Raw genomic sequence first — 23,974 nt, forward strand, 5'->3', positions numbered from 1 at the left:
GGCAGGAAAAGAGAGCCCACGATAAGAGGGAAAGGGTGAAGACAGAAGGAGGGCCACCCTCAATAGCCCAGCTCACCAGCGCTGAGCAGGCAGCCCTCGAGATTGTGGGAGCTGTAACATTTGCATATTGAATTATCATTGGCCCGCAGGCATCTGTAAGGAATACCTATTATATTCACATGTGATCACGTGCTGAATTGTCATTGGCCTGCAGGCATCTGTAAGGGGTCCTAACTCCATCTTGTCCCCATTATGCTGTATGATTGAGTTCACAGACCTGATGCTTCATAAAAGAGTTTAAACTGTAATACTCCGTTGTCCTGCAATTTATTATTTTTGTACAAAGTGTGCAAAACAAGACATGGTATCAGAACAGGGATTTGAAATGGACATCGTTGGAGCTCCCTTACCTCGAATGAATTGGGAATCTTTGAACTTACATAGAGAATGGCGCAAGTTCAAGCAACACGTGCAGTTAATGTTCTCGGGTCCGTTGAAAAGCAAAGGGGAGGAAGAAAGATGCAGCTACCTACTCCTGTGGATCGGAGAAAAAGGGAGAGACATTTTTAACACATGGTCTCTCACCGCGGATGAAGCAACGGTACTGAAAAGTTATTTTGACCATTTTGAATCATATGTGATGCCCAAGACAAATACGATATTCGCTAGGTACAAGTTTCAGGAGAAAGTACAAGGAGCTAGTGAGTCGTTTGAACAGTTCTTGACTGAGTTAAAACTGCTGGTAAAAGACTGTGAATATGCCGATAAAGATGAGATGGTCAGAGACCGCATCGTGTTTGGAATAGATTCAGCTAAAGTGAGAGAGAAACTTTTGAATGTTGGGTCTGGGCTAACACTGGACAAAGCTATGGACATAGCTAGATCGCACGAGATAGCCCAAGCACAGTTGAAAACCATAACCGGCGCCACGAGCAGCTCAAGTGAACAGACAGTGCACGCAGTTAATAGACACACACCAAAGAACACCGCCCAGAGAGTGTGTTTCAGAACAGAGAGAGTTCTAAAAATGAGCGATACAGACATAAAACACTTCAAAAACTGGATATTGTGGCAACAAGATGCATGGAGAAAAGGAACACAGTGTGCTAAATGTGGTAAACGGAACCACTTTGCTAAAGTTTGCAGGACTTGTTTTGGAAAAACAGTACACACAGTGAGTGACAGCCAAATGCCAGATAGAGAGCCAAATGCAGAGGAACTGTTTATTGATTCTGTGTCACAGAAAAAACAGATTTCAGAGACTGAGCAAGCCTTTGCTGATATTGAGATAGGAAAACAGGGCAAAGAGCTTAAGTGTAAACTAGACACTGGATCTCAGGTTAATGTAATTCCTCTGAGTGTGTATCACAGCTTGACGTATGAGTGTGAGCTACAGCCCACCTCACGCAGACTGACCAGCTATGGGGGTGAGCAGCTCATTGTAAAAGGCACATGCGTGATGAAATGCAAGTACAAAGAAAGCGACATGTTGTTGGACTTTTACGTTGTTGACACTCGAGCACCTCCAGTGCTAGGTCTAAAGGCATGTTTAGACATGGACCTCGTCAAGCTAGTGCTATCATTGACAGCACCAGTTGAGAAGCAGACAGTCATGGAGGAGTTTGCTGATGTTTTCAAAGGAATCGGACTATTCCCAGGTGAATGCACTATTCACCTTGACCCAGCAGCAACCCCTGTGGTTTGCCCACCGAGAAGGATACCCCTTGCTCTACGTAGTCGCCTGATGGAGGAGCTGCAGAGCATGGAGAATACAGAAATCATCGTCCGGGAAACAGAACCGACAGAGTGGGTCAACGCGTTAGTAGTGGTTGAGAAACCACGTACAGGCAAGCTCAGAGTCTGTCTCGACCCCAGAGATTTGAACAAGGCTATCAAACGCCCTCACTACCTTCTACCAACGCTAGATGACATCACACCCAAGCTAGTGGGAGCACGTTACTTCAGTGTAATGGACGCACGATCAGAATACTGGACTATCAAGCTCACGGAAGAGTCATCTAAGCTAACAACGTTCAACACACCATTTGGACGCTACTGATTTCTGCGTTTACCATTTGGTCTTATCTCAGCTCAGGATGAATTCCAGCGGAAGATCGACGAAACCTATGAAGGCCTCGACGGAGTAGTCGCAATCGTAGACGACATCCTCATCTATGGCAGGAATAGAGAGGAACATGACAGGCACCTCCGTGCGATGCTACAAAGATCATGGGAGAAAGGTATCCGGCTCAACCCCGAGAAAAGCATAATCGGATCCACTGAGATCAGTTATTTTGGGCATCGCCTCTCAACTGATGGCATTAAGCCGTATCCAGAGAAAATCTCCGCCATCAAGAAGATGGAGCCGCCGAAGAACCGCACAGAGCTAGAGACAGTACTAGGCATGGTTAACTACTTTGCCAAGTTTGCCCCGAGCCTCTCCGAAATCAATGCATCCATGCGTCAGTTGCTCAAACAATCCAATGAGTTCCTGTGGGACAAACATGACACAGCATTTCCGAAAATGAAAGACCTAATCACCAGAGAACCAGGACCAGTTCTTGCCTACTTCGACCCCAACAAAGAGCTCAGACTACAAGTGGACGCGTCAAAGTACGGACTAGGCACAGTATTACTGCAAGAAGGAAAGCCCATCGGCTACGCTTCCAGATCTCTCACAGACAGTGAAATCAACTATGCTCAAATCGAGAAAGAGCTGTATGCAATTCTGTTTGGATGTAAGCGTTTCCACCAGTACATCTATGGCCGACAAGTCATTGTGGAATCCGACCACAAGCCCCTCGAGTCAATCATGAGGAAACCGCTAGCCACAGCCCCACCAAGGCTACAGAGAATGATCCTTCAGCTACAGAAGTACGACTTCACAATCATTCACCGTCCAGGCAAAGACATTCCTTTCGCAGACACGCTCTCCAGAAAGTCTCTTAGCTACCAGGACAGCAGCCTCAGTGAAGGCATGGATGTGCAGGTGCACATGGTGTACAACAGCTTACCTGTGAGTGACTCAAAACTGAAGGAGATCCGAGCAGCAACAGAGAAAGATGCACAACTCACACTGCTGAGCAAAGTCATACATGCAGGATGGCCTGAGGAAAGGAGGAAATGCCCTCAGAGCATATCTGAATTCTGGAACCACAGAGACGAACTGTCACAAATCAACGGAATCGTCTTCAAAGGGGAGAAAATCATCATTCCTACCAGTCTCAGAGAAGAGATGTTAAAAAAAATTAATGCTGGACATATGGGCATGGAAAAATGCAAACAACGAGCACGTGACATTATGTTTTGGCCCGGAATGTGCAAACACACTGAGGACATTGTCGGAAAATGTTCCATTTGTCTAGAACGCCGCCCATCAAATGTCAAAGAGCCCATGATACCTCACCGTATCCCAGACAGGCCCTGGCAGGTCACGGCAACGGACCTGTTCACATGGAACAACGAGGATTACATAGTGACTGTTGATTACTACAGCAGATTTTTTGAACTGGACAAGCTTCACAGCACCGCATCTGCAGCTGTGATCCATAAGCTAAAGGCAGCCTTTGCCAGGCATGGCATGGTAGAGACTTTAGTCTCAGACAATGGCCCCCAATACAAATCAAAAGAGTTCGAGTCGTTTGCCAAGGCATGGGATTTCACACATGTCACATCAAGCCCACATTACCCTCAAAGTAATGGCCTTGCTGAAAAAACTTTCCAGATTGCAAAAACACTCATGGACAAAGCCAAAGTGGACAAAAGAGACCCCTACATCAGTCTCCTTGAGTACCGCAACACTCCGGTTGACAACTTCAAGTCACCAGCGCAGCTGTTGATGAGCCGCAGACTTCGCTCAATCCTTCCAAGCACCAACCAGCAGCTGCAGCCAGAGGTCGTCGGCTGCAAGCAAGTGCATGCAAAACGTGTACAGAGACAGCAACACCAAAACAGATACTATGACAGGTCAGCTAGACTACTGCCACCGCTGCACAATGGAGAATCCGTCAGAATCCAGGAGCATGACTACTGGAACCCAGCAGTCGTCATCCAGCCAGCTGACACTGAGCGATCGTATCACGTCCGCACCCCAGAAGGACAGGTGTACCGCCGCAATCGCAGGCACCTCCTGAACACCAAGGAACAACACCGTCATTCCGACGAGAGGATCAGTTCAACAGAGTGTGATGAACAGAGCAATACACAAAACACATCATACTTACCTGAACCTAAACCTGAACCTGATTTGTTAACCGATTCAGGAGCATGCTCAGTTCCATAACACACAAGGTCGGGACGAGAGGTCAAGCCTAGAGTTATCCTTGACTTGTGAACTGTCAAAGGGTGTAGGCGGATCGCTGCCCTAAAAACAAACTGTACATTGTTATTGAAGCGTTGAGATGTTTTCAGTGCTAGTTAAATGCTGAGTTTACTTATATGTTTATGCTACGGAGAACATTATGTAGAAGAAAGGTTTAAAAGTAATGCAGAACATTTTTCTTTTAAAAGAAAGGGGATGTAACATTTGCATATTGAATTATCATTGGCCCGCAGGCATCTGTAAGGAATACCTATGATATTCACATGTGATCACATGCTGAGTTGTCATTGGCCTGCAGGCATCTGTAAGGGGTCCCAACTCATCTTGTCCCCACTGTGCTGTATGATTGAGTTCACAGACCTGATGCTTCATAAAAGAGTTTAAACTGTAATACTCCGTTGTCCTGCAATTTATTATTTTTGTACAAAGTGTGCAAAACAAGACAGGAGCCGAGGAGGATGTGCCAGTGGGGGACGGACAGACAGGCGCATCAGAGCAAGCTGGTGACAGAATAGTTTTGCATCTCTCTCATTTACATTGCATGAGTAACTGATATTGATTCTGATGCTCTAACAGATTGACTTATGATCATCTGCACAATTCCATGTGCATGCCACGTTTATATCACATGTCTAACTCTTTCCTTTACTCCCCCACAGGACCATCGACAGCCCCTCTCCCCACTGTCCAGGAGGAACAGCCTGAGCCTCAAAACTCCTCAGAGGAAGCTGCAACCTCTGAGGGTGCAGCGTCATCAGAATTAAGCGCACCCAGCACCAGCGCAGACACTCACACCTCGGTGGGACCTTCGGGACATAGAATAGTGTTGTCACCTGGTGTATCCCAACTCACAACTGAGCATCAGCAGATGGTGGAGACAGGGACAGCAGTGGAACGTCCTCGTCGGAGGACGCAGGGCGCTCCCAGCTCGGCTCAGCTGCATGTCGACCCTGTGCCTCCGGGTCCATCCAGAAGGAGAGCGGTGATGAAATTCCAGGAACAGGTGCAGGAGTCTCTGGCAGGTTTTGTCTCCAGGGTCACTGCGAGTGTGGAGAGGATGGAGGAGTCCATCCTTTGTGGAGGCATTGGCGCCTGAACGCATCACCATGGAAAGGATGGCTACCTCCGTGGTAAGGATGGCTACCGTAGAGGAGAGGATGGCTACGGTAGAGGAGAGGATGGCTACGGCCATGGGGGAGCTAAGTCGCCAGGGTGTTGAAAACATGGTCATTGTTCAGAATTAACTGACATCTTTGGAGGAGCGATGGGCAGTTATTGAGCAGAGAAACCAGAGCTTCATGGAAGTCCTCTGGAGTAGGACTGCCGGTGTAGAAACGGGTCCTCATGGCCCCCCTGAAGTGCAGCAAGGTGCTGTCAAGCCACTTGCTAGCTCTGAAGTGGGGCTGACCCATGAGAGGGATGTTGGTGGCAGACAACAAGGAAGTGGGGGCTCCTCTACAAGCGCTCACACTCCCATGCCACTGCAGAGCCCTTGGTCAGAGCCCCACCAGAGTCCTCACCCAACTGAGATGGGCGTCTCAGCCCCTGCACAGCCGCAGGAGCAGCAGACTTGGTGAGCCCTCACAGGCTTGCAACCCCAGAGGACGCCCGCCAAAGGTGTCGAGGCAGGAACAGCATGAAAGTGAGCAAGGGGCCTCCACATCTGCTGAAGGCACAGGGGAAGCAGCACGAAGGAGCACGCGTAAGAGGAAGATAAAGCACAAGCAATCACAAAGGTAGTCACTTGGGTGTTCTGTTGTGTTTAATTGTGAAATGTCATCCTTTACTAAATGTTATAAAATGAAGTGATGGCAAACTGTTGAAGTTCTGGGCTGTGTCATTTTGCAAATGGGACTTCCACATTGAGGGCTCAGGGCGACTTGGAATTGTCAGTATGGTGGTCAGAGTGATAGGAAGCCGCAGGTTCTTGTCCATTGTCGATGGTGTGGTAAGAAGGTGCGAGCCAAATGTGTTTGATTAGGCAGCCGAAGCAAATCTGGCCAAAATGAGTGCATCCCTTACACCCCGGGCAGCAATGTTCTCACGTGCTGCTGCCGCTGATTGATGCGCCTTCACAAGGTCTTCATTCTTGCTCTCCTCCTCCTCATCCTCCTCCTCCTCATCTGAGGAGGCTATGCGCTGAGCCACTTGTCCCTCAGGCAGCTGCAAGCCACGACGCTGTGCCATGTTGTGAAGTGCACAGCAGACCACGATGATTCTGGAGACCCTGGCTGCTAAGTACTGCAGGGCTCCACCTGATCTACCAAGGCATCTGAATCACATCTTCAACAAGCCGATGGTTTGCTCAATAATGGATCTGGTCGAAATGTGGTTGGAGTTGTAGCGCTCCTCAGCTTGGATGGCCTCCTGAACGGTGTTATTAGCCACGACTTCAGGGGATAGCCCTTGTCTTCAAGTAGCCATCCGCAAAGTTGGTTTGGCGGACTGAAGAGCGGAGGCACACTAGACTGCCGCAGGATGAACGAGTCATGGCAACTGCCAGGGTACTTGGCGCAAACATGCAAAAATTCCTTCTTGTGGTTACATACCAGCTGCATGTTAAGGGAGTGGAAGCGGTTGACAAAAAGAGCTGGATTGTGAGGGGGTGCCTTAAGGGCCACATGTGTGCAGTTTACATCGCCCTGCACCCTTGGAAAGCCTTCCATATTAGCAAATCCAACCGCATGCGCGGTTATACTTGCTTGATCCTTGGAGAAGTTGATGTAATTGCGCGCCTTTGCAAAGAGGGCATCGGTTACCTGCGTGATGCAAGTGTGTGCGGCCGACTGGGAGATGCTGCTGATGTCTGCTGTTGATCCCTGGAATGAGCCTGAAGCAAAAAAGTTGAGTGTGGTGGTGACTTTTACGGCCACTGGTAAGGGGTGTCCATCCGCTCCTCTGGGCTCCAGGTGTTGGTGCAACATTGTGCAGATGTCATCGACTACCTCTCTACTGCTCAGTCATGTTGAGGTAGCTCATCCTCTCTCTGTAAACCCTGTTTTGAAGGTATCTGCTGCGGCGACGTGCTTCCCTGCGCTGGCGCCTTCTGGCCTGTGCAGTTTCAGGTGGGTGAGCAGCAGGTTGGCGCTCCTGTTGTTGCTGCTGCTGTTGGTGCAGCTGTTGTTCCGGGTTCTGCTGCTGCCGCGGCTGTTCTTCGTCCAAATCTGAGGTCCAGGAGGAAAGGAAATAAATGGTTCCCATGCTGCTGGTATATACCTCCGGTGAGGAAGTGCTCAGTCAAGGTGGGGAGAGGGTTTTCCCAGGAGGTCACAGTGGAGATGGATCTCAGCTTCAACACTTCCAAAATCAGTAGACCTGCAAAAAGTTCTCCCAAGACCTGAGAAAAGAAAGTTCTGCCACCTGCAAATGATCATTGTTGAAAACTCTGTTTTTATGGTGGAGCTACAGCTGTTAGGAAGCCAGCCACTTGTGTACCTGACAGAATTAGCTGGCGTGTTCCAGGAGAGACATGCAGCACACTGGAAATGTGGTAAACTTTGAAACGCCTCTCAAAATGTGATTATAGAGGTCGTTAAGTAGCAGTTAAGTGCCTTAAGGGCCTATCCCGCATTTGGGAAAGTTGCGCAGAGGTGGGTTGAAGGCGGGATTGGAACCTGCCACCATTTTTTGCAACTTTCCCACCTGACCCGCCTTCAAACCCGCCTCCTCGGGGCTGGCAAAATCCAGCCCATTGTCTCTGTGCCAGGAGTTAAGGTTCAAAACACAGAGGTAGCGAAATTGGGCTTGGTAGCACCTGTTTTTAGACACTATGGGCTGGATTTTGACACTGGAGGCGTGTAGGAGGCAGGACTACAACTTTCGGGGTTGTAGTCCCACCTCCATCGAGTTGTGGCCAACCCATGCGATTTTCACTTGATTAAGGGCCACCCGGCAACAGGTGACATCACAGATTGACATTTCATCTGTCAAGAGCTTTTGACAGATGAAATATCAGCGCTTGACAGCTCTTTGAAGCTGTCAAACACTGACAATCTGTGCTCCAAGTTAATTCCTTCCTCTCAGGCTGATTTAGAGATCTCTCCAGAACAGAAAGCTGAAAGCTGCAACTTTTGACAGCTCACAGCCATTCTGCTTTCTGTGCCGGTGAGATGAGGGACTCCCGAGACCTGAAGGAAGGAAGGCATTAAAGGTAAGTAAAGGTAAGTAAAACTTCTTTAAACACTTTACACACACCAAACACACTTACCTCTGCACTCATGCACCCATCACTCACCTGAACACCAGACATCTCAAACCTTCCAAGCCCTTCAGCCCAACGGTCCGCCTCGCTAACTTGCCGTGGTTTGGAGCCGTCGGGAATCACACACTTCAGGAATAAAAATAGGAATTAGGCTAAAAACTGCCTGTTAACTACCTGTTAACAGACAGTTAATTGGCACTAATCCCCTTCCCGCCTCGGGGAGACAGCTCCCAGCACAGGTTGGGTATCCACCTCCTTTGAAACTGGCATGGAGGTGGGTTGGGGGTGTGATGGGCTCATGCCCCCCGATTTTGAGATTTTAACCCTCCACACGCCTCCAATCCCGCCTCCACGGCCCAATGAAAATCCTGCCCTATGACTGCCCTTAGGGTTCAAAAATGGCATCCACATTGTGCGCGCACATCTGACATGAAATGCACCGGATGCCATCTTAGTAAAGGGGTTAGCACGCGCACCCACTTAACGTTCGCCAGAAGTATGCAGAGCAGACAGATCATGACGTCAATCAGCGTGCAATGCTGATTGCCACCAATGCTACCATTTTGGAGCACCATGCTCCAGCTGACACCCTCTCTGAACATCGCACTGATGAACACGTGTTAAGCAGCCTGAAGGACGCCCCACCAGCGCTATTTAAAGGGATCAGCAACTACTTACAGGTTAGTTGCTGGTTGATTTATTCTGGCTGCTGCTACAACTCTACACGTTTTTGGTGCTTTCCATAGTTGTTTCAAGTTTCAAAAGTCTACAGGGAGTGGTGTGGCAGGTGCTGAAGTGCTTTTTGCTGACTTCAAGGCTTCTGCACAAACCACTTGCTCCCAGACATGGGTGCACTAGTAGGCCTTCCGCTTGGAATCGAGCATGACCGGGAGAATGAGCAGAGACTACCCAGAGCAGGACAAGCTGCCAGAAGAGGGAGGAGGAGGAGGAGGAGGTGGAAGAGGATGAAGAGGAATGAAGGCTGCAACCTAGTTAGCCCCTTTCTGCCCGGGATGTACGTAAAGAACTAATTTGAGTGTGTTAAATATGTGTATTGTATTGAACAATTAACACAAAGACTTAAACGTATAACTCAAACAGGTCTTTACTGGTTGGAGGTAGGGACTATACGTAGGTCTTTACTTCATGCCCACAGGCGGGAACTGAGGGGAGATCAGTACCCACAGTACTATTTATACCCCTATGGCCAGGAGTGGTACTGCGTATCACTACGCCCAACAAGTAGTGCAGTCCTGTCCATAGGTTCAAAGTAGCACACATATTACATACACAACATTCCTCCCTTCCTAGCTTTACAGTCATCTCCCCATTTAACATAACGTAATAACATATATACATATATAACTTCAGGTTTACATAACAGAATAACATAGATACATAGATAACTTCATGTCAAAACAGATCACAGATTCAGTCTCTGCGGAAAACAGTTCACAGATTCAATCTCTGTGGTGGAGTCGGTTCACGTTGCTGGAGTGACTCATTCAATAGTCCTTCCATGGATTTAACAGTTTGAACTTCCGAACTGAATTGGCTCCGTTCGGAGGGACCACGTGTGTGATCTGGTAGAGGTAATAATGGTTCAGATGGGTCATCTTCTGTTTCGACTTTTCCTTTTCTGCTTCTTGGAGACTCTCTGGGCTCCACTGTCAGCTGCCAGCTGCATGCGCAGTTCCTCCTTCTCTCCCTCCTTTTTCCGTAGTAGAGCCACCTTCTCCCGATGTTCCGTAGACTTTCGGTGCTCCTCCATGATTTCTGTATGGTGGGAGTCGAAGTTACAAGTTGGGCAGGACAGGACATAGTAATATTTGGTGTCGTCCTGATCTAGGCCAGCGAGAGGGTCTTCTATTTCCTCCATACCCAGCTGGGCGTTAGCCAGCTTTTGTTCCAAGTCCAGACATCTTTCCTGAAGAGACTTCTTCATGCGTACCTCTTCATCCAGCTTTTTCTGGGCTTTCAGCAAGTCGTTTACTAATGACCTCATTTGAGATTTTACTACTTCAACTTCTTTTGGAGATTGATTGATCGGACTATTCAATCCCTCTACCGGAGCAGCTGTTTCAGCGGTCTGTTGTTCTACGTTGACGTGAGTCAGCGTACTTTTGGCATCCAAGGGCTGCTCTGTTGCAGTCATCTCAGTCTGTGTTGCCACCTCAGCTCTTCCAATAACCTTTGAGAGCTCCGAACCCCTTTCGTTTGAATATTGAAGTTCGTGTTCAAGTTTTTCCCATTTCAGAGTCCTGTCCTTCAGCATATGCAGGAGTTGGCTGACCGTTAACTCCTCTGACATCAGACGTTTTGTGTGCTCCTGCTCCATTTTCTCCATCAGCTGCTTCTGTTGTCTTTCCAGATTCTCCAACTCTATATCAAAGAACTCTTTCGTTGCATTCAACTCTTGCTCACAACGGCGAAGCATTTGTTCTAATTGCTGTTGTAGTTTGAAATGGAGTTGAGTTCGAGCCCGGTGTCCCTCAGAAATGGGCACATCAGTAGACTTGCCAGACTCAGAATCCACAGTTAAACTATGTTGTTGTTGCTCAGTGGAATTCTGTGCTGAAACTTTGTCTTTTGCACCTGAGTTGGGCTTACCATCATCCGTTCCAGAGTCTGGGCCGACTATCTTCACCAAGTTCTCACTCGTTATTGTTTGTAGGAAATGCCAGTCCATATTCATTTTCCTAATCCACTCCCGTCCTAGTAGTGGAGAACCTCCTTCAGATATCACATATAAGTCCATTATTTGACTGTCTTCGCCCTTGTGGACCACTGCAACCTCTATTTTCCCGATGGGGTACACTCTTTGCCCCGTGTATGTTTTCAATATAATCCCCGTATCCTGTAGGGGAATATGTTGGAATAACTTTCCGTAATCTTTCTTATTTATGACCGTCAATGCCGATCCAGTGTCCAATTCCAGTTTTACTTGGACTCCTTCTATCTGAAGAGTGACCCAAATTGTCTGGAGGTCTGCACCCTTACCAGCGTTGAGTACTCTTAAGCTAGCCAGTTCATTACAGCTTAAGCTAGCCAGTTCATTACTGCTAGCGTCTGAATCGGACTCCTGTTCGGTCACCTTGTGTACCTTTGCGTATTTTCCTTGCGGTGACTTCTTGTTGCTGGTCTTCTTCCCTGACCTGCATACTCTAGCTATATGTCCAAGCCTACCACAAGTTCTACATTCTTGGTTTTTAAACCAACACTGGTTCTGATCATGCGTTGTCTTTCCACAACGATAACATTTGCCAGAACTCACACCCAATTTGTGTGCACTGAGCTCCGGTGACCGTAGCTGCATTACTGCCGTGCCTCTCGCTGCGGCTTCGTGTGCTGCTGCCATAGTGACCGCCTTCTCAAGCGTCAGCTCATTCTCCTCGAGCAGTCGCTTTTGTGTATCCTGTTTAAATAAACCACACACAAATTTGTCTCAAAGTGCCTCTGTCAGTCCCGTTCCAAACTGGCAATATTTCGCTAATTTACGCAATTCCAGCAAATAATCAGCATTGCTTTCATGCTGTAGCTGCCTTCTGTCGTAAAATTTAAATCGTTCCGCTAGCATCAGCGGCGTGGGGTTTAGATGATCTTTCAGGACAGTAACAATCTCATCGAACGTCTTATCCGCCGGTTCATCTGGTGATAACAGGTGTTTCAATTGCCCGTATGTCTTCGCACCCATTAAATTTAATAATGTTAGAGCTTTATCTTGGTCATGAATTTTATTGGCCTTACAATAATTTTTTACTCTTTCAACATATATGGCCCAATCTTCGAGGTCACTATCAAAGGTGCTAATATTCCCGTGTTTAGGCATTGTAGATTTGCAATTTCTCAGATTTTATTTTGTTTACTTGTTATCAAAGATGGCGGCTTCCCGCTCTTGCCGTCGTCCTCCGCCCACAAAATGGCGGTTTTCCCGCGCTTGGCGGTCTTCACCCGTCCCCCGACGCCGTCTCCCTTCAGCCCCCGAGTGCGGCCCTTATCTTTGGTTCCGATCGCTGGCCCGCGCTGCGCCTCGCACTTGAAGCGGCTCCCGGGCTCTGGCTTACCCGCTCGCGCGTTTCACCGCGGCTCTTATCAGGGATTGCGATCGCCCTTATCTTCTCCAACTTCCCCAGCCCTGTCTTTGCAGCCAACACTGCACGGCTTACCCCACCACCTAGGTTGAACAAGGAAACTGCAGAAAGACTTCTGTCAGTCGCTGGAAGCTGTCAGGATGTTTGCTGCACTCCAGTGCTCAGTCGCTGATGGAGGCTTCAGAGTCCTAAAGCCTGTCGCTTCTAGTGGGGTGGTGATGTTTGAAACCTCTCTTCAACTGCCGCAGGGTAAGAACCTGACTCGTCGCCAGTGTTAAATATGTGTATTGTATTGAACAATTAACACAAAGACTTAAACGTATAACTCAAACAGGTCTTTACTGGTTGGAGGTAGGGACTATACGTAGGTCTTTACTTCATGCCCACAGGCGGGAACTGAGGGGAGATCAGTACCCACAGTACTATTTATACCCCTATGGCCAGGAGTGGTACTGCGTATCACTACGCCCAACAAGTAGTGCAGTCCTGTCCATAGGTTCAAAGTAGCACACATATTACATACACAACAGAGTGCGATACCAATAACCTCAACCCCAATTCCTCAATCACCAACAGTCTCACATTCCTTACCCTCCCTGTATCACTGCCAATCACATCGTCCTCTTTGCCATAATGCAGAAACAAAAGCCAACAAAAAATTCACATTCCAAACCATATTTATAAATTAAACCATGCCATATTGTGTACAAAATTAAACTAATCACCCTTGTGCATTCCCTTAGTGCCTGTCTTCCATGTGCCTTTGCCTGTCCTAGTGCTCTGACAATGTGCTACCGCAGTGGCTGCAGCATGACTGGTGGAAGGCTGCTGACTTTCAGTGGAGGAGACTACAGATCGTCTTGGAGGACGATCTCGAGCAGCTCTAGGCCTAGAAGGCCCGGCTGCGAACTGCACCATCTCAGCATGGGCGGCAGCAGTCTGGACTGGCTGGCTGGAAGGCAACAGCAAGGGCACTGGTGGAGTGTCAGGGGTGGGATTATGAAAGCTATCATTGTGCTCCATGGAGCCACCGCCACTCCCCCGGGATGGCGCCTCAGCAATCCTAGTAATCTGTTGGAGGACAGATTGCTGGACTGCTGTGACAACCTGCAAGCCCATTTAAACATTGGTAAACACAGCCATGATGGCAGCAATCTGAGCTTCCACTGCAGCACTCAGACTTCTGGTGGAAGCTGCTTGTGCTGCAATGGAAGCTGAGACATCGGCCATTAGATGCTGCATCATGGTTGGGTCCACAAGTGTATTGATGGAGTTGGCCACCAGTTTCATGCTGGAAAAGATGGGGTCCAAGCTCTGTGCAAAGCCCTGTGCCAAGTTTGTGCCAGACTCCACCATGCTCCTTGACATTGAACGTAGGCTTTCTGGCAGGCTTCCCAATGCACCAAGCATTTTTGGTGTGTAGACCCATCAGCCTTCTGTAGCCTGGCTCAACAAAGTCCTCATCTGAGTCCTCTGCACCAGAACTAGTGTGCGACCTTGCCCTCCGGCGAGCTGGCACCTGCGCTATCCTTGCCCCCTGCCCTGGCTGCAGTGCACTTGTGCCGAGTGTCTCATCACGTACAGATCCTACTATCCTCTAAGATACATGCAGTGTCATTATCTAAGTTGGTGGGCGCGAGTGTGAAATCAAGAGACATGTGTCTTTATTGTCACTCTGTTCTTGGTCTTCCTCCACTGCCTGTGCAATTTGTAGTTCTTGGGTATCTGAAAGGAAAAAGGGACAAGGGTAAGGTTGTGGTGAGGGGAAAGTAAGAAGTGCATGCTTACACCATTTGCAGCTTGTAAGTCAGAAGAGATTGTGGGATGAGGTGTAAATGGGATTTTAGAAGGAAGATTAGGTATGAGGATACCGTCATCTTCAATGGATTCAGCCCCGCTGCTGGCCACAGTCTCAGCAATGGCCCTTCCAATAATGGCCAGCACCATCTCCTCCATGGGGGTTAGAACATGCAGGTGCACCTCTCCCCTTCTGGTTAGTTCCTGCTGCCTCTGGTTGTGTGCCGCCTTTTCCTGCAAGAGAGAGGGAAGTGTGTCAGTGAGTGTCGTGCAATATATTTGGGTGATGTGGCTGTCATGGTTGAATAGCAGTGTGTGCAAGCTGTGAGATTTGAGTCTGAGGCGTGCAGCAATGCGAAGTGTGGTGTGAGGTGAAGCATATGAATGTTTTAGATTAAAACTGTGAGTCCCATTGAATGGGAGGTATGAGTCCTAATAGATAGAGATTGTTGGTAGGTGAGTGATGGTTGTGTGGCCCGTTTTCGGGGGCTATCTGATTTAGCCCTCTGAGACTTAGGCCGCGATTTCGCCATCAGAGGCAGGGTCACGGCGGGAGAGGTCGTTAGCGGGTCCCGGTCCCGGTCCCGCTCCCAGCTCCAGCCGCTCTGTGAAAAGGATTTTCTCCTGATTGGGCTTGTTAAGCCCACCCTGCGAGATTCCCGGCCAATTAAAAGGAAGCGGGTCTGATGGCATCATTTAATGACGCATCATCAGCCGGTTTCCTTAAAGGGACCATGGCCACATTCATTTTGACAGTTGTTCTGTCAGTGTTCTGCAGCATTGAGGTGCTGCAAACACTGACAAGCACTGCACAAAATGCTTATGGAGAGAGTCGCAGCACGCAGGGAGGTTCTCTTCCCTTCCAAGGGCGGAAGAGACCTTCTCAGGACACCAACGTAGCCTGGTTGCACATTGCACAGGAGGTCACAAGCAGGGATGTCGTCAGGAGGACCAGGCTGCAGTGGCGCAAACCTTTCATTGATCTCAGTAGATCATGAAACGTTACTGCAAATCCACACCCAACCTCATCCTGCTGTGCTACTCATCACATCCCCATCACTCTGCCTTCCCTACCCTACTCCTTCACATCCTTACTCACACCAACTTACCTTGCACCTCTACCCATCCCTCTCTATCTACATTATCACTTCCCCATCTCAGTAGCCACCCCTCACACTCACTCTCATCCTAGTGCAATCATACCAACTAACAACACACTTGGGTGTTTTATGCAATGTTCTGTAAATTTTCTGTTACTGTGTTGTCAAACATTGAAATCTATATTTTCAACACTTTACCTTATTGGATAGATCTGTGCTCACCTTTGGAAGTGTCTTAGTGAGTTCCAGTGAATGTTGAGACATAACTTCCCCCTCCCCCCCTCGCAATTTTGATGAGTGTGAAAAGAATGGCTTGGACATTGTAGGGATGCTGTATGGTGCTGGTATGGGGTGGTGTCAACCTGGCGCATCATATGGCAGCCAGGGTGTACAGCAGCAAGTGAAGTAAATCTGGCCATGGTGAGGCCATCCTTGGCCTCCCAGGCAACAATGTGGTCGGGTGCTGATGCCCTGTGTCCTGTGCAACATCAGGTGATTGCGGAAAAGGTTGGTGTTGTTGTTGGTGATGTTGGTGTGCCTGGTGATGTTGGTGTTGGGGCTGATCGTGGAGGGATTCAGAGGACCGTGGTGAGATTTTTGCTGGAATAGATGGTAGCTGAAGTTGAGATGACAGAAGCGATCTGTCAATGGTGAGAGAGCTTGCTCCAAGGAGGTGACAGTGGATAGAGAATTTACTCCAAATACTTCCAAACTGCATACAGCTCAAAAGTGTCTTCCAAGTCCTGAAGGCTCAAGCTTCTGACATTTGAAAGTGAACAGCTGTGAAATGGTAGCTTTCATACCACTTTTGCAGCTGTCACCTATTCACAGCAATGGGGAGACATAGAGAACCCGACCTGCTTACCTGACGTGATCGCCAAACAACGTGAACCTCGTTAAAAAAGTGGTAAAATAGAAATAGGATGGCAAAATAGTAGTTAACAAGCACTTAACTATCTTAAATGTCTCCCCGCCACGTTGGAAACTTACATGGAGGTGGGTTCGGAGCGGGCTCCCAACCCACTGTCAATCATTTTGATTTTGACAGCGGACCTGCCTCCAAACTGCATTCTGAGCGCCAACAAAATTCAGCCCTAAGTTTTACAGATTTGATTACAGGAATGATACAGACAACACACATGATGATACAAAAGCTGTGTAAGACCTCACATTACAGTTGCTGAGCTCAAGCGGCAGAATGGCCAACCCTCAATCTTCCTAACTTTCTTAAAATGGTCTCGCTTATTAAGCTCACCTCCATGACCCTTACTCCTGGTTTACATTAGGTATTATTAGCTTAACATATCAAAGACTCACTGTCTCGTGGTATCAGCACAGCACGGTCTTAGGTCGTAATATAAACTATCATATCTATTTACGTGTACAGAAATAAATAAACATTTAGTGGTCAACCAGATAGATGTATGCAGGAGAAGGTCAGAGCTTCCAAATCTCTTAAATACAGACAGTGGCTCCAGTCTTGCAGATTTGCTGTCTCCTTGACATTCTCCAGATACTAGTTGTTTCAAACAATCTCTGAAGGAGTTGCCTTTTACCCACAAAATGGAATCTTCAATTCAAAACCCTCACATTTACCTAAACATAGCTCCTCTAACACTGCCCTTAAGCTAGGCTGACACACCAGTGCAATACTGAGGGGCTGTTGCATTGTCGGAGGTGCTGTTTTTCTGATGAAACATTAAATTGAAGTCCCGTTATGTGTTCCAGTGGTTCTATTCTAGTGGACATTAAATGTTCTATGGCATTATTCAAAGAGGAGCAGAAAGTTCCCCCGAGATCTTGCAAATGCTTCTTCCTCAACCACCACCAACAAAATATGGTCATTCACCTCTTTTCTGTTGATGCCAATGGAAAACAAAATCAAGCAGGGTGTAAAACAGGCTCCCAATTCACTATTGCCTGTTTTGCCCTACTGCCGAAGACCAATTTCCCCCGCACGTATTTAGGAAAGGAGCCCATGATGAAAGTGACTCAGTGGCATGAACATCTAACACAGGGAAACTGAAATTGGGTAGTGTGAGACTGATTTGTGGAAATAGATAAACAATCTTGCAAATTTCTTATATATTTAGAACAATGTTGTCCATACCGTGGTGTTGTGTTTGACCCCGTGATGAGCTTCCGACCACATATCCGCTCCATCACCAAGACCACCTACTTCCACCTCTGTAACATCTCCCAATTCCGACCATGCCTCTTCTCATCTGCTGCTGAAACCCTCATCCATTCCTTTGTTACCTCCAGACTTGACTATTCCAATGCTCTCCTGACCAGCCTCCCATCTTCCACCTTACATAAACTTGTGCTCATCCAAAACTCTGCTGCCCGTACCTTAACTCGCACTAAGTCCCATTCACCCATCACTCCTGTGCTCGCTGACTGACACTGGCTCCCGGTTCGGCAACGCCTCAATTTTAAAATTCTCAGCTTTGTTTTCAAATCCCTCCATGGCCTCACCCCTCCTTATCTCTGTAACCTCCTCCAGCCCTACAAGCCTTCAAGATATCTGCGTTGCTCCAATTCTAGCATCTTGCGCATCCCCGATTTTAATCGCTCCAGCATTGGTGGCCATGCTTACAGCTACCTTTGCCCTAAGCTCTGGAATTGCCTCCCTAAACCTTTCTGCCTCTCTCTCCTCCTTTAAGGTGCTCCTTAAAACCTATCTCTTAACTGTCCTGATATCTCCTTCTGTGGCTCAGTGTCAAATTTTGATTGATAACGCTCTTGTGAAGCGCCTTGGGGCGTTTTGCTATGTTAAAGGCACTATATAAATGCAAGTTGTTGTTATTGTTGTAGAAATCACTGACTAGCCACAGGTATGCCTACGGCAACACTGTTTTAGCCACATGCACTAATTTTAATAGAAAATGCCTTACATACACTCACACAATAAAGGTAATTGTATTTCAAAAGTGTATCTATATATTTAACATATACATCTACCGGCATTCAGTAACCCAGGAAGTAAAACACTCAACAAACAAAAAACACTCTGCTTTTCGTCATACCATTTTACCAACAAACACGCAAAAAGGTAGAAGTACACATGCACACACTGTGCGAATATGAGTATTGAAATCACATGTCCAACAACGGTGTCTGTTACTCATTTTTAATTTACTAATCACTACATCTGGATTTCCAATTCACCATATCTGACTAGTATATATAGATACACTTTTGAAGTACAATTACCTTTGTTGTGTGAGTGTATGTAAGGCATTTTCTACTAAAATTAGTGCACGTGGCTAAAACAGTGTTGCCGTAGACATACCTGTGGCTGGTCAGTGATTTCTACAACAACAACAACAACTTGCATTTGTATAGTGCCTTTAACGCAGCAACTATTAGACACTGACTTGGAATGATGAATTGCCAGCCTCTTGTTTCTGAAACCAACCTGGAAACAAAGACACTCAATAACATTTTCTTTGCTGCTGTAACTGACCGCTTAGTGTCTTTGCGTTGCTTTTCTTTGATTGTTGTGATTTTATAAACAAGGCAATCAGTTCAGACAAATCCATTACAAACACTAAACACACAGGAGATCAGTGATGGGACCTATGGGCTGGATCTTACCAACCTCGGCGGGTCTGTGGCGGGCGACATCGGTGGCAGGTACCGTTACTGCCAGCTCCAGCCCGCTGTCCAAAATGACTTTCCCCTGATGGGGCTTGTTAATACCGCCCAGTGCGTTTGCCGGTCAATTGAAGGAAGCGGGTCTGATGCCGTCATTTGATGTCATCAGCCAGTTTCCTTAAAGGGACCATGCGCAAATTTATTTTGACATTTGTGCTGTCAGTGTTCTACAGCATTGAGGCGCTGCAAACACTGACAAGCACTGCACAGAAGTGCAGGGCTGCACCCAGGCTCACCCATGACGCTCTCCATATGCTTATGGAGGGAGTCACAGCCCGCAGGGAGGTTCTCTTCCCTTCCAATGGGCGGAAGAGACATCCCCAGGAGACCAACGCAGCCTGGTTGCACATTGCACAGGAGGACACAAGCAGGGATGTCATCAGGAGGACCAGGCTGCAGTGGCGCAAACCTTTCCATGATCTCAGTAGATCATGAAACGTTACTGCAAAGCCACAGTCAACCTCATCCTGCTGTGCCACTCATCACATCCCCATCATCCTGCCTTCCCTACCCTACTCCTGCACATCCTTACACCAACTTACCTTGCACCTCTACCCATCCCTCTCTATCTACATTATCACTTCCCCATCTCAATAGCCACCCCTCACACTCACCCTCAACTTGTGCAATCATACCAACTAACAACACACAAAGGTTTTATGCAATGTTCATGTAAAGTTTCTGTTAATGTGGTGTCAAACATTGAAACCTTTATTTTCAACACTTTGCATTTTTGGACAGATTTGCGTGTACCTTTGGAAGTTGCTTGGTGAGTTGCAGTGAATGGTGAGACATAACGGTTTCCCCCGCAATGGTGATGAGTGTGAAAGGAATGGCTTGGGCATTGTAGGGATGCTTTATGGCGTTGGTGTGGGGTGGTGCCAACCTGGCGCATCATGTGGCAGCCAGGGTGTATAGCGTCAATTAAAGTAAATCTGTCCATGGTGAGGCCATCCCTGGCCTCCCGGGCAGCAATGTGGTCAGGTGCTGATGACCTATGTCCAATGCAGCATCAGTTGATTGCGGAGACGGTTGGTGTTGCTGGAGTGCCTGGTGCTGCTGGGGTTGGGGCTGATCGTGGTGGGATTCTGAGGACCAAGGTGAGATAGTTTCAAGGGCACCAATGCTGATGAAATAGATTGCAGGTGAAGTAGAGATGACAGAAGTGATCTGTCAATGGTGGGAGAGGTAATAAGGTCAGACTGGATGGAGACTTGTGTAAAGACTTGCAGCCTTCTGAATCTGTAGTGAAAATACAGTTTAGAGAAGCTAGTGGCTAAGGGAAGATTTCTGATTCAGCTGGGCGCTTTGACTTGACATTTGAAGCTGTCAACTCATCAACTGAAAGAATGGCAAGTCACCTCCCCACCTCTGCTTCACTGATGAGGTCTAGGCACAGTGGGAAACTGGTAGACAACCTGTCAAAATCAAAAAGCTCTGGGCTCAAATACACAGGAAATCCCAGGTCCTAATATCTGCACGTCAAATGCCCACTGGTATACCTGCCAATAGTAACTCACCACATCCAAGGCAGTTATATTTTTGACTTTGAAGATACAAAATGGTAGCTCTAACACGCCCAGCTCTTTGTTGTTTGAATGATACTAATAACAATTTGCACTTTTAATGTAAGGCAAATGGACCACAAGTCAAAGAAGCAGAGATTAGAAAGGTTTAGTCAAAGAGTTGGATTTTAAGGATGGTCTTGAAGGAGGTGAGGGTAGTCGACAGAAATAGAAGTATTAAGGAGCGAGTTCCAGAGAGTGCGACCTAGGCATCTAAAAGCATGGTCATCAGCAGTAGGGCAAATGGATGCGGTTAGGAACTGGGTGCCAGAGTCAGAGGAACAGAGCTTGGTTGGTGATGGGGGGTGGTGGTTGTAGCTGAAGGAAGTTACAGAGATAGGGAGGGGTGAGGCCAAGGAGGGATTTGAATTTTAAATTAATAGGAGACATAGAGCCAATGTAGATCACGGAGGTCCTGATGGGTGAGTGTGATTTGGTGTATGATAGGACATTGGCAGTGGGGTTTTGTACTAGCTAAAGTTTATTGAGTGTGAAGGATGGGAAGTCAGCCAGCAGAGCATTAGAGCAATTGAGTCTGGAGTGACTAAGGGTTTCAGTGGTGGATTCTGCCATTCTTCTGGGTAAAAGCCCTAAAAAAATAAGCTAAAACTTGCCAAAAGTCATTATAAAAAATGTTTAATTATTAATAATAGAAAAGACATATGCATCGCCACATGACAATACAATTTTACAATATGATCTCTATTAGATTTGTGGCCACATGTAAGGCATAGGGCTTCCACATAATTTTAAATTATTCCCACGATTTTTGCAGCATAATAAGACTAGGGCTTCCAAATAATTTCCGTTTTTTTTTTAAAAGAGTAAAACTAGAATCTCTGTTTTTATGGTAAAATAACAATAATGACCCTGAAGTTCCGTTGGTGATTTCCTAACGCAACCCACAGAGAAACAATGTAAACATTTGAAACTGTTCAGTCACGCTGTTTCTCTGCTGGTTCTGCTGCTCTCCTGCCGAAGTTACAGCAGGAGACCAAGAAAATCCCCATGGAATTTGCAGGCCTATATGTTTTATACCTTTAAAGTAAATTAATTCTGTAACTTATTTGATCGGATGACAGATTAATTGATGTATGAAATCATTCTCTCTATGGTGTTGACAATCAGCATACTGATTCAAACTTCTGAGGTTCTTCTTAAGCAAATTGACTTCAATTTCTACTGCCTTCCTGATTTGCTTGTGTAGTTATTCTTTTTTATTAGTTCATGTGACTTGTTTCTTGCATTTTCTTCATTTTTTTTTCTTTTACCTCTTTTCTACACTTTTCACACCATAGGGTACATTTTGACTTCATGCGATAATGTATAGAATCGGCAGTCTGTTTTACATCTTTCTCGATTTTTATTTCCATTAACTTCATGTGATCTCCTGTGTGAGACTCGAGTTAGAATTGCCCTGGGGCCGAATACAACAGATGGACTAATAAGGAATCTCCCCCTTGCCATTATTATTTTGGTGCCTGTGGTGACTGTCATATATATTCTGACAATTGTGGGTTATTACACTGTGTTAGAACCAAATACCATTATCACCAGTGATGCTGCAGCAGTGGTAAGTACATTATAATAATTTATAGTAACTTAAAGATATTGTAATTGTCATACTTTGTGACACAACCATTTACACAGAGTGCACAGTGTTATATAGCAGCTTTACTTAGCAAAACAGTATTCCACCTATATACAGTTAATGGACTACTGCACAGATACACTTCGTATTAAATGCATATCTGTGCAAATATCCTTCATATCACAAAAATATCTTATTTGCTCTAGTGGCTGGTGTTACACAATTTATAGATGATCAATAATGTCCTATATATGTATGATGTCACCATATTTAGCAAAACATATAATTGAGCACAGTGAAGTTTTGAACTATATATTTTGGGTTGTTTTGAGGCAGCAAAACTGATTATCCAAACTATGTGAAGGTATTGATATATTAAGACTATCTTTCTGTTGAATGGTCACGCTTCATTGTTACCTTTCCTTGTCCTTCAGGAATCTCCTCCTTGCCATTATTATTTCGGTGTCTGTGGTAACTGTCATATATATTCTGACAATTGTGGGTTATTACACTGTGTTAGAACGAAATACCATTATCAACAGTGAAGCTGTAGCAGTGGTAAGTACATTATAATAATGATGTGAGATGTTTTTGAGCATTTCTAGTAAATGTTTCAGACTGAAGAAAGTGCCAGAAACAGCAGTTTACAACTTTGTTACCTAAAGGTCACGGGGAATGTAATGTGTGTGTTGTGAATGCTATAGTTTAACAGGGATGTTGAAAAGACAAAATAAATATGTTGCATTACTTACAAATTGAGATAGATATATGGAGAAACAAATTCTTGGCTGGAGTAGAGATAGCATCATATAAAAGGTAAATGGGTTAACAAGTTAACGTATGTATAGTCAATGTGATCTCCTGGACTGGGGGCAAAGTACCCTAAAGAGGAGAAGTGAGATGTGGCATGTCTGAAAGAAGAGGACGCAGGAGAGAAGAGCCCAAGAGGGGTAAAGAGAACAAGGGAAAATAGGGAGCTCAAAGTAATGGGCTCAGGTCTGGAGAGGCAGCCAAAATAAATTCAGGTTACATAGGCATGGCGCAGATTAGGATAGATATGTCCTGGTTGTAAACAGAGAATAGGGAGGTGACAATAAGAGAGAGTCCAAAGTTAAAGTGGAGGTCCTGTGGTGAGATGAAGTTAACTTGTAGATAGGGTGGAGTCAGCTTGCAGCATTGATGAAGTAATGTCCAGGCTCAGAGACAGTTATGGAGGGCAGGTGAGTCCAGGAACTGTTTGAGGAGCAAAGTATCAATGGCGCACTTTTGGAGAATTTCTCATGGAAAATGGAGAGCCGACCATGAGCTGGTAGAGGTTGATCCATGGGTCCAGTGGAGGGGAGTAGTGGTTTCAGTGATTAGTGATGCACACCAGCAGATCAAATATACCAGCAGAGGGATGGAGTCAGCAGAAATGGGAAGCAAGCGAAAAGCTGCAAAACAAAGGTCATTCAGCAACAATGGAGCTGAATCCAGAGGATGGGAACCAGAAGGAGCAGATAAGAGCTAGCTCAGCATATTAGATTTGTGCATTACAGTGTTAGTAATTAAGATTACTATTTTTTTGATATGGGCACTATGCCACATAGTTGAAGGATATAAATTTGCACCAGCATTTACTCACACATTGACTTTCCAATCTTAGCTG

At 46.5% G+C, this 23,974-nt stretch overlaps 1 pseudogene across 1 annotated transcript in view; it reads left to right on the plus strand.

Annotated features, from left to right (window-relative positions):
- The window catches only part of LOC147116289 (Y+L amino acid transporter 2-like), a 75,677-nt pseudogene that overhangs the window by 25,665 nt on the left and 26,038 nt on the right, over positions 1-23,974 (plus strand). The window contains exon 6 of the transcript XR_015078772.1: positions 22,761-22,884. The product of XR_015078772.1 is annotated as a Y+L amino acid transporter 2-like (transcript). The remainder of the gene's footprint in view (positions 1-22,760; positions 22,885-23,974) is intronic.

The sequence above is a fragment of the Somniosus microcephalus genome, chromosome 6, assembly GCF_052327205.1.
Source record: "Somniosus microcephalus isolate GS21.2 chromosome 6, FLI_Smic_1.0, whole genome shotgun sequence".
Lineage (NCBI taxonomy): Eukaryota > Metazoa > Chordata > Chondrichthyes > Squaliformes > Somniosidae > Somniosus > Somniosus microcephalus.